The following is a 16,229-nucleotide window of genomic DNA, read 5'->3' as shown; positions in this document are numbered from 1 at the left end:
TGAGAAATTCTGGGAGATACCAAAGACTAAACGGAGAATACCATGTCCATCTTCATTGGTAAGGGCCATCTTTTCTACTCAGTCTACTGACTCAAATGCTAATCTCTTCCAGAAACACCCTCATGGACACACCCAGAAATAATGTTTACCAGCTATCTGGTCATCCCTTAGTCCAGGCAAGCTGACAGGTAAAATGAACCAGGCAGTCTCCATTCACATTATGTTTAATAATCTCTATTCAAAAGCCCCCATTTTGTTTCAGGACCTCTCTGCCCCCGAAACACCTCATTAGCAGTCCAGGTGGTTTGCATGCGCAGCCCTCCCCCTGCAAGCCAATCAGAAAATTTTGAGTTTTGGCCACCAAGTTTGATTGGTCAATGTGATATTTAACTTTGTTTTGTTCAAGCAGAATGAATCTTGCAACTTGAAAGGAGAACTGGGAAGAAGACTTCAACCTGGGAGGATTGGAGTCTGATCGAGTTTCTAGAGCTAATGGTCAATATATAAGACATATGGGGGAGAAAGGACATATTAACTACTTTGGGGATGCAAATAGCAGCTGTGAGACTAAACAGGAAAAAGTGACATAGTTTTCTAGAAGAAAACAGAAGAGAGAAGAGAGAACCTATAGATATAAAGGGATCTAAAAAAACCTATTAATCAATCACAACATATGGAACTTATCTGGATGCTGGTTCAAATAGAAAAAGCAATCAGGGAAGTGTAAACTCACAGGGCATTTGACAGTATTAATAACTTCAGAAATTCATTCTGAAAATCTACATGTAAAGTAACATCTGGGACTCACTTCAAAATGATTGTGAGATGGGGAGGGAATAGATGGAACAAGATTGCCTGGGTGTTGATAACTGTTGAAGCTGGTGATGGGTGTGTTGGGTACGTAGAATCATTCTCCCTACTTTTAGATATACTTGAAAGTTTGCCTTAAAATTTTAAAAATAAAATTACATATATAACTTTTTACACAATTATTCCACTTTTGAGACATGGATACAAATTATAGAAAAAGATGTTTAAGATTACTTATAATAGAAGGAAACTAAATGTTGAAACACAGGTTAAGTAGATTATAGTAATTTCTTTCAATGCAAGGTGGGGCAAAAGTAGGTTTGCAGTTATTTGTATAGAAAATATACAAATTAATATATAATATATAATATATAATTATAATTATATAATATATATAATATATAATATATAATTAATAAATAATACAAGAATAAACTCTGCTTTGTGTATTCACAACTGTAAACCTACCTTTGCCAACACCTGCATAATGATATCACCCTTCAGTTATGTCTAGGAATAGTTTTTAAAGACTTGGGAATGTGCTTATATAATATTAACTAAAATATGTCAAGATTACAGTATCTCAAATAAGTGAAATAAATATCATACGACTACACAGTGAGATAAAAAGGAATTTTATTCTTCGTGAATGAGAAGGAATCAAACAACTATCTACAAGGTGAAAACTAAACCTCAGCTGCAGAGAAGCTGAATGAGCTTTGCAGAGGTGGCCTGGTAATCTGTGAGCTGTCTTATCACCTACCTTGGTCTCCTGACTTCCTCTCTGCCAAAGCCCCTTTCAGGGAACAATAAATGCCACCATATGGCTGACTGCTAGCCACTGCCCATCAGGCCCAAACATTATTTTTAATCCCTCTGCTCTGGTAGATAATGGTTCCAAATTCCAGGACTGGAGCGATAAGGCTTCCCCCAAGCTGAGTCCCCGGGGCCAGACATCATTTAGTGAGCCTGGGGCCTTGGATAACAGATAGCACTCTACTGCTCCTGTTAAATCTAATTTCTCCTGCCTCAGCTTGCCCTGTCTGGGCACCTCCAGAAGGATGGTGCCCTGACAGCCCATCTAGATTCTGAGGAGCTTTATCAGCACCTCGGGATTAGCATTCTATTTATATGCAAATAAGGACTTGCCTTCCTGGCTTGTGTATTAATCTCCACCATAAATTGTAGCTCTTCTGAATCTGGGGAGTTGTGGGATTGTGGGATATAAGGACAGAAGGTGACCTTATAGAATAAGGAGTCTTCATTTTAAAGAGGAAACTAGGGCTCAGGTGACCAAGTGGATTCCTCAGGGACATATCACTAGTGAGTGAGTCCAGGCCAAATATCGGGATCCCCATGGCCCATATTTTTATCCCTACCCTAGAACTCCAGTTCAACTGGAAAAAAAAAATCATAGATTAACATCAGTTCATCAGTTATTCTGTGTGTGTGTGTGTGTGTGTGTGTGAGAGAGAGAGAGAGAAAGGCTGACTGACTGAAATGGAGGTTTTTATCCCCAAATCATTGGTTTCCAAACTGTGGGACTCACCCCCTTAAAGTGGAGATTGTGCTCAGTTAATAATAAATGTAGCTCTTCAATGAACTTCTTTTTTCAAAAGGCATTTTTATTATTTAAAGAACTGTAGAGGATGAAAGTATTGACCATTTTAATTTTGTGAGCAATCTCATTCCATTGATACTGTTAAATGAATTAAACAAGGAAGCCATCCAGCCCATGTGGATCTAATTCACCCAGCAGGTACATAAGGAAACCCAAATCTAAGTCTGTAAATGCCTAAAAGTTACAAAATTGAAAACGAAGGACAACCAATCACAGCCAATAAGGCTTTAAGCTGCAGCCGATCCATCATTACCCTACTTTGCTTCAGCCTTTCCTCTGTAAGTCTCTCCTCAGCTCACAGCAAAGTGCTCCTAACCACTTCCACTTTGAAGCTGCCAGATTCCAACTGATTTTTGCTCAAATAAACTCTTAAAACTTTTACTATGTCTCAGTTTATTGTTTTTAATGATACTAAAAGTACAAATGCTATCAAATGAATGCCCAATAAATACTGTAATATAAAAGGAGAAGGAACCTCAGAATAAAAAAGATTAAGTTTTCTTACCACATTAAAAAGGTGGGGAGGAGGTAGACCAGGAAACTCTGGGAGATGTTGGCTAAGTCTGTTATCTTGACAGTGATGGTGTTAGGGGTGTTTGTGTACCTCCAAACTCATAAAATTATCCACATTCAATGTGCAGTTCTTTGTTTATCAATTATCTTTTAATAAAACAGGTTTTTTAGAGGTTGGTAAGAAAAGCTGTTTTAAGTCAAAAGGGAAAGGTGAAAGAGGGATTAAAATAGTCATTTGAAAAGGAAGGGAATAAGAATTGTGATTACTTAATACAAAGGTAAGTCATTGTAATTGACATCCATGCAAAAAAAATAGTAACAATGGCAAATAAGTCAGGTTCACCAACCCCACCTACTCTGACAGGACCAGAAAAATGCCTGGAGGCAAAAGCCAAGCACTCAGGCCTAGCCAGGAGCACAGAGAATAAACTTCCCATAAGTGTCTCCTAAACAGGGAGAATCAGGAGTTCTTGCCACTGAGGGATAGCAACACTACCCAACCCAGAGGAGAAATCCTTACAGTCTGTGCACAGTTCTGGAAAAGAGCAGCCTGTTTGAGGCACAGCTGATAAACTCTGAGCTCAGCCTGACAGGCCTGGCAGAAAACTAATTTGGGGCGAGAATATTGGTAAATGCCTGTCTTTACCCCAAGCTCCAGAGTCATTTTTATTTTGGTGATCATGGCAAGATGCTTGGGAGTGAAATTCAAACGTGAGGCACTGAGCCTTTAAATGGCGAGATGGGAGAGAAAACCTGAAACGGCCAACAGAAGGTATACAATAGGCCCACTGAGGGTGTCCCAAATGATCCAGGGGGTGCTCACAGAGGCCTAGTAGAGGTCACAGTGGGTTCACACATGCAGTTTGCAAACTGTGACCCCTATGGGCATCTAGATCCCTATATTGACATGCTCGGGAGCTTTTATGGTTTTTTGTGCCAGAATGAGGAGGGGAAGTTTGCTTGTGCAAAGAAAAGAGATGAGGGTGAGATTGGGACAACATGGCAGGTATCCTCTCATATCCTGCCCACCCCTTTCCCATCTTAACCAGACTGGGTTTGAGACTCAAGAAAGAGGTCTTAGGTGAAAGCATGATGTTGCTGTGTTCAGGGACTAGGGGGCACCTTACAGAGAAGGGCCATTCTAATTACTTTACATACAGGATATCATTTAATTTTGCAACTATCCTATGAGGTAGGTACTATTATTACCCATATTTTACAGATAAAGAAATTGAGTCACAGGGAAGATAAGCAGTTCTTCCAAAAACCCACAGCGAGAGACAGAGCCAAGATTCTAACAGAGATGCTCAAACTCTTAACCACTGAGCAACACTGCCTGGGCTACACTAGCACTGATGTTTCCAGGGCCTCGGTCACATAAGACAATTTGCTCCAGTCTTCCCAGAAACCCAAGGAAGTGAAGCAGAGGCGGATGTGGCATAAACCTTGGAGCAGGGACTGCAGTGGCCACTTGACCAGGAGTTCAGAGCAGACAGGGTGAGCCAAGAAGATGCCCCACACCCAGACACCCTCAGACATGCCCACTGCACCCTCCAAGGGAAAAGCAGGTACCTGGGTGTTGTCAAGGAAAAATGAACATTTAGGATGTAATAAAGGATTTATTTTTTTTTTAAAAGAAAGAAGGAAAGAAAGAAAGAAAGAAAGAAAGAAAGAAAGAAAGAAAGAAAGAAAGAAAGAAAGAAAGAAAGAAAGAAAGAAAGAAAGAAAGAAAGAAAGAAAGAAAGAAAGAAAGAAAGAAAGAAAGAAAGAACACACATTTATGTGAGCAAAGGAGGGATGGCAATCGGGGAGGCACAGATTCAGGCAACAACCTAAAATGTGCTCCGAAGGGAACATAAAAAGACAGGATTTATAATGGCAAAAACTACAAGTACTGTCCCCAGTTCTGCCTCTATGTAAATGAAGGGTGTTGGCTAGGTTAGCAGGGATTGGTTAGATCCATTACTTGAATGAAGGAGGCTCGCTGGTGAAACGGATTGGCTTTTTATGGAGTGAAGAAGGCAGATGGTCTGGTTGCCATGGTGAGCTTAAAAGTTCAAGAGTTCACGAGTGGGACGTGCATAGGCAAACTTCTTTATGGTCACCCTGCTCCAATTTTAGTTCCCTTGACATAAATGGCTCTTGGCAATTTCTGTTCACAGCATGCTCTGAAGACACGCGTTGGTGTCAATGGGACTCACGGGGCTCCCAGCTCTTGAACAAAAAGGTCAAAAACAGGAGAAAGAGAAGCCCCATATAGTGTTCCCCTTTACTCTCCCTCCAAATGACAAAACTAAAATAAGTTAGTAGAAAGTTTGATGGCCTTTATTCAACGGAGAAAAATCCATGGATGGGGGAGCACAGTTCCTCATAAGCTGTGGACACACTTCCTGAGGGATTTGGAGCAACAGTGAGTTTTATAAAGTGTTAAAAGAGACAACATGGAAATAGGGCAGGATTGGCTGGGAAGTCCTATTTCCCAAGGAAAGGTGAGCCAGCGAGAGCTGCATTGGACTGAGACTGGTGTGTTCTGTTTCCTTGGCAGGTGTTTCCCATAAGTGCAGGTGACTTAGGTTCAGATTTGTGCCCTGGACCAGCCTCCATTTGAGAGTCTTAAGTCGTTATCATAAAGTGAACTAACTACATCACCTCAGTAACATACTCAGAATAACCACCAAGCTCACTTAGCCCAAAAGGCTTAGAAATACTCTCTGGGCTCCCAAACTGCAGTAGGAAAGCAGGCATTTGGTGGAATGGGAGATGTAAAACATGAAATGGTAGGTTGCATTTAGTCTTTAAAAGCGGCAGCCAAATCACTGTTCCTCCCCAGGAGTCTACGTTACCCACCAGGTGTGGCAAATGTGCCTAGCTGTGGCCATCAGCAGACCACAGAGGCTGTTTTGGCACAGGGAGCTGGCAGGAGATGCCACCAGGGGAAGCCAGCCTCACCCCCCTCACCCCCCCCCCCAGGGGACATAGATAACAACACCTTTCCAATCTTGCTTTAATTAGGAGAAACCAGCTCCCACTTTGTCCTTCTTTGTGCCCCCAGAGAAAACTAACAAGTTATTACCCCTCCTCTGTCATCCTACAAGTTGCTGAACCTTGAAAGACCCCAGGGGCAGCTGCTGGAGCGTTGCTTTGGGGGCAAGGCCACATTTAATTGCTTCACTCGTGGAGGCTGGTTAATGGGGCCTTCAGTCTGTGTTTAACTCCACAGCCCGTGATGGACTTCCCCTGTGAGAACCCGTGTACTAGTCCTCTGCACACTGTTTTATAACTGACTGGGGAAGATGCCCTCTCGTTCGGTAAATTGTATCTGACCTTTCCAGCCCAGAGGTAATTAATGTTTGTTCTCAACCAATGGGCAGATTCAAGGAAATACGGCTCCCATTAACTTGTGCTCAATTAAGAAGAATGCTCATCTGCCCCCATCACTTAAACGCTGCTCCCAAGCTGGGGCTGTGTGAATCACATGGCTAGAAGGACCGGGGAGGTCACATAGCCAACTCTGGTGCTTTGGCCCAGCCCAGCAATGTTCAGACTCCTCCTAGTCCCCTCCAGTTCCCCCAACCAATCCACACCCACCTCCTATAGAACAAGAGGAATGATAACTAATGTTCCCTGGGGGCTTCCTCCACACCAGGCACTGCCCTAAACATCACATGAACTAACTCACAAATGATGCAGATAAATCAGCTCACTTAGGCATGGCCACAAGAACCAACAAAAACTTGAGTATGGGTTCAAGTCTATTCTTAAAACCTACAAGCTGTGTGACCTTGGGCAAGTCACCAAGAAGAGACCACGTTCTTGCACAGGCATACCTCTTTTTACTGCACGTTGCTTTATTGCACTTCACAGATGTTCTGGTGTTTTTTACAAATTGAAGGCAAGGAGATTCCAAGATGGAGGCAGATTGAGTGGGAGCTACACTGACACTCTCCCAGAACCAAATTGGAATTACAAGTAAAATATAGAAAAACCATCCTGAATAATCAACAGCAATTAAAGACAAGCTGGAGAACACCTCATAACCAAGGGCAAAAGTGGAGACCACACAGAGACTGGAGGAAGTGGGGAGGCACAAGAGGGCTGGCTGGGCCCCCACAGGCAGCAGCTGAAGGTCTGGAGGGATAGCTCAGCTGGGGGGCGGGGGGTCCAGCTGAGAACTCTGGGGTCGAAACCCCAAGTTGGGCTTCCCAGCCTAGAACACCAGAGCTGAGAAAGGTTCCCACATAACAACTGACTGTGAAAAGCAGTGGGGTTTCTAGAAATGCAGGAAGCTTCTTAAAAGGCCAATGCACAAAGTTTCATGTGCAGCCACTCACCTTGGGCTCTGGCAGAGGGAGAGTAGAGTGGACTGGAGCTGTGTGAGGAGAATCCATGGATGTTGGCTTGGCAGATAGAGCTCAGAGGGCAGCCATCTGGATTCTTGTGCTGAGTCACTCCCCCAGATGGCAGAGGACATCATTCTCAGGCAGACATTTACCATCCAAGCAGCTTTTGCCTGGGAGGAATGAAATTGTCCCAACCATTGAAAACCTCTCACTTCACCCAGTGAAGTTTCTACACCCTGAGGCTCATTAAGAGACTGAAAAATAATCAGCTGCCCGAAGCTGTGGAGTTTCTTACAGCTTGAGGCTCATTATGCGACTGAGGAGCAATCAGCCTCCAGGTGCTTTGACTCTTTGCCTGATTTGCTTCTGGACCCAGGGCTTGGAAAAGCAGACCTTGGTGTTCATCTTGGTCCTTTCCAAATGCACCCAGCCCCAGCAGAGGGAACCACAAGCTGTGGAGTGGAGAAAGCTTCAAACAAGGTACTCAAGGCCAGTCACAAACAGCATCTGACATTGGCCTGCACCAAAGACCATCCAAAAGACTGGGAGTCCTAGCAGATCTACCTAATACATACAAACAAATCCAAACAGGCAACCAAAATGGGGACACAAAAAGACAAGCTCCGAATGAAAGAACAAAAGGATTCTCCAGAAGAAGAGCTAAATGAAATGGAGATAAGCAATCAGATATGGAGTTCAGAATACTAATCACAAGGATGCTCAACAGCATGAGAAAAGAAATGGAAACTATGAAGGAAATTAAGAATGACATAGTAGAGATAAAAAAAAAAAAATTGGAAGGAATGAACAGCAGATTAGGGGAAGTTGTGGATCGGATCAGCAAATTAGAAGACAGGGTAGAAAAAAATCACTCAATCAGAGAACCAAAAAGAAAAACTAATTTGAAAGCAGGAGGACAGTTTAAGGGAGCTGTGGGACAACATGAAATGTAACAATATTCATATCATAGGAAGGCCAGGAGATCTAGAAAGTAAGCAGAAATAGTGGCAGAAATGTTTGAAGAAATAGCGGCAGAAAACTTCCCTAACCAGGTCAAGAAAAAAGTCACACAAGTTCAGGAGGCACAGAGTCCCAAGCAAGGACCCAAAGAGGCCCATGCCCAGATAGATCATAATTAAAATGCCAAAAATTCAAGACAAATAAAGAATATTAAAGGCAGCAAGAGAAAAGCAATTCATTACGTACAAAGGAGCTTCCATAAGGCTGTCAGCTGACTTCTCATCAGAAACTCTACAGGCCAGAAGGGAATGGCATGAAGTGTTCAAGGTAATGCAAAACAAGGATCTGAAACCAAGACTACTCTATCCAGCAAGTCTATCATTCAAAATAGATGGTGAAATAAAGAGTTTCCCAGACCAAAAAAAAAGGCTAAAGAAGCTTATCACCACCAAACCAGCAATGCAAGAAATATTAAAGGGACTACTGAAATAAGAGTTGAAATAGAGAGAATGAGAAACATAGGCATAAAGAAATAAAAAGGCAATAGATAAGTACCTATCAATAATAACTTTATATATAAATGGATTAAATGCTCCAATCAAAAGACATAGGGTAGCTGAATGGATGAGAAAGCATGACCCAAATATATGCTGTCTATAAGAGACCCATCTCAGAACAAAAGACTCACACAGGCTGAAAAATAAAAAACAAAAACTTCTGGAGGACTTTAAAGGAGAGATCACCAGCAATACAGTCATAGTAGGGGACTTTAACACCCCATTGATTTTACTGGATAAATCTTTCAGACAAAATATCAACAAGAAAACAGTAACTCTAAATGACACACTAGATCAGATGAATTTAATTGACATTTACAAAACATTTCACCCCAGAGCTTCAGAATATGCATTTTCCTCAAGTGCACATGGGACATTCTCAAAGGTAGACCACATGTTAGGACACAAAACAAGTCTCTACAAGTTCAAGAAGACTGAAATCACATCAAGCATCTTCTCGGACATTTACACCTTGGAATACTATGCAGCTGTTAAAAAGAAAGATTCTTTACCCTATGAGACAACATGATGGGACCTGGAGAGTATTATGCTAAGCAAAATAAGTCAGTTAGAGAAAGAAAAGTATCACATGATCTTACTCATATGTGGAATCTAATGAACAAAATAAACTGATGAACAAAATAGATCCAGAGACGTAGAAGCATGGGACAGACTGACAAATCTCAGAGGGAAGGCAGGAGTGGGTGGGGAGAGATTAACCTAAGAACTTCTATGCATATATGCATAACTCATGGACACAGACAATAGTGTGGTGAAGACCTGTGGGCAGGGGTATGGGGGGAGGGTATCAATGAGGGGAAAAGGGGACATTTGTAATACTTTCAACAATAAAAATAAATTTTAAAAAATAAAATTAACATAAAAAATAAATTGAAGGCAAGACACTCCACCAGCAAAAATATAATGACTGGCTTTATTGAGGTGGTTTAGAATTGAACCCACAATATCTCTGAGGTATGTTGGTACCTGATCAAAGCCCAATAGTAATAAGGTAAATTTCTGGGGTAGATGTCTCAATGGGGGAGTTCCCTTCACTTTGTTCCCTTTCCTCAGACTACACCCAGGCAGCCACTCCCAAATTCTGGTGATTGGTCAGCAAGGACATGAGAAAAATGAAAGAAAAAAAAAGATCAGCCCAAATCCATCACCATCCTTGAAAATAACACCTGTGATGTCATGTTTGTACATCTGTAAATTGGAGCTAAAAATAACCAATTGTAGGGATGTTAATTGGAAGTCCTTTACAGAGGACAATTTACTAATATGTCAAAATTTCAAATACCCATATCTGTTGACCTAACAATTCTACTTCTAGGGCCATATTCTAAAGAATGGGGGAGGGTGGAGAATGTGTGTACAAGATTATTTATGGCCATTACATCTGTGCTAACTTAAGACTGGAAACAATCTAGACAGGGACCTAAGTAAATTATGTTATAGTTATACAATGGAATATTATGTAACTATGAAAAATAAAGGCAGCTTTAACTAAATTTAAATGGAACAATCTCCAAGATATTTTTTGAGCTGGAAAAAAAAGCATGGCGTTATTGGTATATTTTTAAGGAACATCTGTACTCATTTGCTCATATATACATAGTATATGTTTATAAGGAAATCAACAATCTGATAATACCATCTCTGGTTAAAAACTTATGGTGGCTTGAGGTCAGGAGTGAAATTTTTATTTTTTCTCTATAAACACATCTTTGAATATTAAACTTGTGCCATGGGAATGAATTGGATGGGGCTTGTTCAACCAGTTGAAGGTGGGCCACATTCAATCAGTCTAAGGCCTTAAGTAAAAAAGATTGCGATTCCCCCCAAGGAAGAGAGAATTCTGTCTCAGGACTGCCTTCAGACTCAAGACTATGACATCAACTCTTCCCTGGGTCTCCAGCCTGCTGGCCTACCCTGCCGATTTCAGACATACCAGCTTTCTACAATTGCATGAGCCAATTCTTTAAAATAGCGAGAGAGCTAGAGCTAGAGATGATAGAAAGAGATGCACTGGTTCTGTTTGTCTGGAGAACCCTGACTAATACGCCGTCATAGGGATGGCTCCTGTCACCACACATCACATAGCACACAGCACTCTTGGTGCAGCCTCTGCTGACCTCTTATTTATCGGTGTGTGTATGTCCAGTCCAGCTAGCTAGGCTGTAAGGTCTTTGTGAACAGGCACTATGTCTCCATCATCAGTGTGTTTCCAACATCCAACAGAGAAGCTACACTAGGAACAAGAGCCCACTAAAGATGTGTTGTTGAAGGAAGCAGCACTTTTAGTGACAACACTGGGTCCTGATGCTAAATGTTTGGGTTTGGTTCATACACTGATCAGCATCCAAACTGGCTCATCAAAGAGGAGGAACATGAAGGAAAAAGAAAGTAAAGAGGAAAAACAACCCTTGCCAGTTGTTTCCAATTACTAGGACACTTTGTTTTACATGTTTCTTCTCACACAGCCACCTAAAGACCTGTCCAAGGCAGTTTGTTGTTCACAATTAATGGAGCAGGCCACAGCAGGGAAGTTTCCACAATGCGAGACTCAGCCTACACTGTTTTAAAACTGAAATCAAGAATTCTCTTTTGAAATGCAATATATTTAAGTAGAATAAAATATAAAGAAAAATATTATGTGTGATTATCACTCTCCATTAGACTCCAAATGGCTATAGAATTTCATTGCCCATTTTAAAAGAGGAAATTATGACCCTCAACTCCAGGATCAAAACACCGTTCCTGAAAATGAGACTGAATCCTAGGTTAGAAACCTCTGCAGACATCCTTCACACGTTTTTTATCATTTGCAAGGATTAAAGGATTACGAGATTACAAGATAAATTCATCTTCGACAAGTCATCTGAATCCTTATGTGAATAAAGAACTAATCGGTTTAGTTTCCTGATCAATAAGATTATTTTCAATGAGCACCAACACCAACAACTCTGTCCCCCTGGGAGAACTGATTTATACGCACGTCAAATGGAGATTTTCTTTTACTTCCTGTTTTCACTGTTCTGCCTTCAGCTGTCAACCCAGAGCTTAGAGGTTCCCCCCCCCCCCAGAACAAGAAAGAAGAATAGTCTGAGGCCTTCAGAGGTCATCCTTGAAAGCAGGAAACACTCAGCTTTGACCTGCTCTGTTGAAATCAATATCACGTGGCTTAGAGAAAGGAAGTAGGTGGTGGAGTACAGTTACATCAATATTTTTCTTTATTATATAATTTGCATTAAATTCTGTTACAAGACAAGAGGATTAAATTGACCACGAGAGAGACAAAAAAGGAGCATCCAATGAATCATACCCCAAATGAATTCTAATCAACACTATAGGATTTGTGGTGCAGACTTAATTTTCTTTTAATACAGTTATCTTATTTCTTTCCATTCTAGGTTATGTGGAAAAATACAGCATGAAGCATAAAGAAGGGAACTATGACCTGTTAGTCCCACCACCAAAAAACGCAACTATTAACATTAGCATATTTGAGCACAATCATTTCTGTGTGTGTGTGTGTGTGTGTGTGTGTGTTTTATATATGTGTTTATTGATTTCAGAGAGAGGAAGGGAGAGGGAGAGAGAGAAACATCAGTGAAGAGGGAGTCATTGATCGGCTGCCTCCTGCATGCCCCTCACTGGGCATGTGTCCTGCCTGACCAGGGATCGAACCGCCATCCCCCGGCTCATAGATCGGCCCTCAACTGCTGAGCCATGCTGGCCGGGCTCTCTATGTGTTTTTTATATAATTGTGAGTCTTGCCTTTCCACTTAACTCTATAACACAATAACTGCCTATGTTATTATAACACCCTTTTCCTTGTAGGGGCTCAGGTTATCCTCATTTTTGACATAAAGCTTTTTTCTAAGGCCCCAGAGCCAGTGAGCAATAGAGCTAGGACTCTAACCCACCTCCAAAGCCCATGCTCTTCCCGCTGTGTCCAAACACCTTAAAAAGAGTTACCCCTTTTGACCCAGTAAATCACCTTTGGGGAGTCTGTATGGAATCTGAAATGTACAAGATGAGTCTGGGACATCTTGAAATGCAGAAAAGCAAGAAACTATTAAAGACTAACTAGGTCATGTCAAAAGACAGCCAACTTGAAAGAGATCCCATCAGTCAAAATGGCACAATATGATTATCAAAAAGAATAATACTCAGACTCAATTAAAATAATAAATTTATAAAAAATTCATGTGTGCCTAATGATACTTTCTAAAAAACTTGTAGGTTGTTAGAATACCAACTCATTACTCTGAAAATTGATAAATATGTAGAAAGAATCAAGAATTTATCCTGCCTTTCCTATACAAACTGTATTTCAGGGCAGCCTAATAGTTGATGAGGGAAAATTCTTTATAGAAGAACTACGGCTAATTAATGCAGAAGGAATGACAGGGAGGAAGGCGTCTCATTTTCCAGGGAGACGCTGGATCTAGGCCATGGTTGTCAGGGAATGCTTCAGGCCCAGGTGGAATGTGTACAAGGAACTCGCAGAGGATGGGGCATCCCGACACCACCTGGACTGTCCACTGACGTTACTGAAAGTAAGGTGACCAGACAGCGCGAGCTCCTGACACGACTCAACAGGGAGTTCACAGGAGAAGAAATAGCACGGCCTGAAAAACCTTTGAACTTCAATCGAATCAAGCCTCGGACCTAACCTTGTTTATAGAAAATACAGAGAACAGAGGAACCAGTTAAAAACATCACGGAAAAACAATGGTGCAATTCTAGAATAGGGGACATAAAGGACAGATAATCTGATTTCTCCGACAAATTCAATGGCCGGGGAGGGAGCAGGAACTATGCAGACTAAGCTCCGCAAGAGATGTGGTGACCGTGTGGCTTAGGGACTTCACTGGTTCTTATTATTTGAATAACCAGCTGTTAAAAACAACAAATTTGAGACAACTGGGGACATTCGAATATGCATTGAGTATTAGAGTTTAAGATATGATTTACTGGGTGTGAGAACACCCAGGTAGTCATTTTTTAAAAGTCTTCCTGCTTAAATGCATGTAAAGGACTTTATGAGGATAATGACGCAGTGCCTGGCTTTTCTTCAAATATTCCAGGAAAAAATGTGTGTGTGTGTGTGAGAGACAGAGACAGAGACAGAGACAGAGACAGAGACAGAGACAGAGACAGAGACAGAGACAGAGACAGAGAGACGGGAAGGGACAGGAGGTGGAGATGGGTAAGTGAAACAAGATTTGCAAAGTGTTGCTAGTCTTTGAAGCTGAGTGATGAGTGCATGAAGGTTCCTTACCCTAGTCTGTCTACCTTTGTGGTTGTGGAATATTCCGTAAATAATCTGAGAAAAAACTGGCAGAAAAACCTGCTCCCTAGGCCTTTTGCCGATTTCTTATCTGTATCTGAAATGCAACACTGCACGTATTATCTACTTTTGACTAGTTTTGAAATTGACGATTAAAAACAGATAAGTCATCCTCTATGTTCTTTCGGTACCCAATGCTGCCACCAATTTAAATAGAAAGAGCATGAAAACTATTAATTTCAGACAGAAATTCGGTGAATTAAAAGATCTATGATATGCTCAGTGAACGTGTCTTTCCTGTCGCAAAGAAATAATTTGGAGATGGAAAGAGAACATAAATCCTGCAGATCAATTGTCTGTGATCTTCTTGAAAGAGGTTAAGGTGCTGATTTTCCCCCCCAAAAATCCGATGCTGCGGGGAACAAAGTGAAACAAAATTGTGAGTGGAGTGAGAAGAAGAACCGTCGGGACAGCCTGGCTGCTCCAGGGACACAGAGAAGCAGCCCAGCAGCATGTAGGGGTTAAAAATAAGCCCATCCACCATATGCCCACACACATTCCATATAATGACAGCTGGGGATCTAATTTTAAAAACACACTACATTTTCGAAATACTTCAGAAGCATCTATCTAAACAATGGATTAGAACGTGATTGAAAAATAAATAATTGAAACGCCACAAGCTCCCTGAAGGAAAGATGCGAGGTGGAGAGCCTTCCTGTAGAAACAGAGTCCTTTATGTTCAGCAAAATGGTTTCTGCTGAATGAAACTACTGAATATTTTAATTTTCAATTTGTGAGAAGAAAATTATTTACTCTTACTTACCGGTTTGTTCTAACTCCAGAATTACAACTGGGACAATAAAGGCATTTATACGAGGCTCCAACCAGAGCGCACGCTTAGGGAGCTGGAAGGTCGCACGCAGGGCGTCACCGGGACGCGCTCTCGGGACACCGGCGGAGGCCCGGGCGGCGGGGCGGGCACAGGCGCAAGCTGAGCTGAGGTGCAGTTGCAAAGAGCTCTTAGCCAGTTCCCCAGGGAAAGGGAAAGGGCCCTTTCAGAGTTCTCCTCGTGGAGGCAAGCATGCAAAGCCTTCCTATCTGCACCTATGTCCATCTCTAATGAACTGCAACCTTGGGCCACTCCTGGGCAGGACTCCCTGATGAGTCCCTGTGCAGCAGTCAGAGCCAGCGCCCTGACTGCTTCGGAAATGAATGCCTAGTCCTCACTGGGCGATCTAGGGAGTAAGACTCTCCATCCGTTACAGTCCCCTTGAGCCTCTCGGATCTAATATCTTCATACACTTTCATCCCCCTGAAACCAGTTCCATATGATTTTGAATGATCTCTTTTTCTGGGGAAGCTTCCAAGAGAAAGGTTCTGGGGTAAACGACAGTCCTTGCCACTGTAGCTGGCATCATCTCCCTCTTCCACTGCCCTTTCTAGGCTCCCCACACCCTCAGAGAGCACTCCTGCCAGTCTGGCTGCTTACCTGATGGCGTGACCCCTATTCTCATTCCTGAGTGTTCTGAGCCCTAGGTCCCCATGAAGACATGGCTAGGTGGTCAATGGCCAAATTCAAGCCACTGCTACTGTAATTGCTCTTTTACCATCAAAATTTGACAAGGCAGTGCCAAGAACAACCCAGGGAACCTCCTGGGCAGATGTGGCTGCTACTAGGCAGTAGCTGTACCTTAAAGTTTAATGGACTCCTTGCTGTCCACCCGGATAGAAGCAGTCTCTCTCTGGGGACCAGGACCCAAGAGGCGCAATGTGCAGCCACAAGGAAATACAAATTTCCCAAGCACATCATTGGGAGTAATGGTAAGTGGGGCCAGGCCTACTTCCAGTTCTTATTTAACAGACCTATTGGGAGCACAGCATTATATAATGGCCACTGATTTAATGTCACCTCATCCTCACGGGGTATCATCTCCGGACTGTCACCTGAGTTGTGGTTTCAAAAGGCTGTATTGGGCAGGCAGCTTCTGGGTGCGTGGTGTAGTGTGGGGGAATCCAGTGGGTCCCACGGTCATAGATGCCCAATGTTGCTCTTCCTCTGCTATTATCATGAGATCTTTGGCCTGGGGTTACATCCTGTAGGTTCCCATGTCAGTTTATCAAAT

The sequence above is a fragment of the Miniopterus natalensis genome, chromosome 3 (genome assembly GCF_054644295.1).
Source record: "Miniopterus natalensis isolate mMinNat1 chromosome 3, mMinNat1.hap1, whole genome shotgun sequence".
NCBI classification, from domain to species: domain Eukaryota; kingdom Metazoa; phylum Chordata; class Mammalia; order Chiroptera; family Miniopteridae; genus Miniopterus; species Miniopterus natalensis.
Note: the sequence above shows the minus strand (reverse complement) of the source record.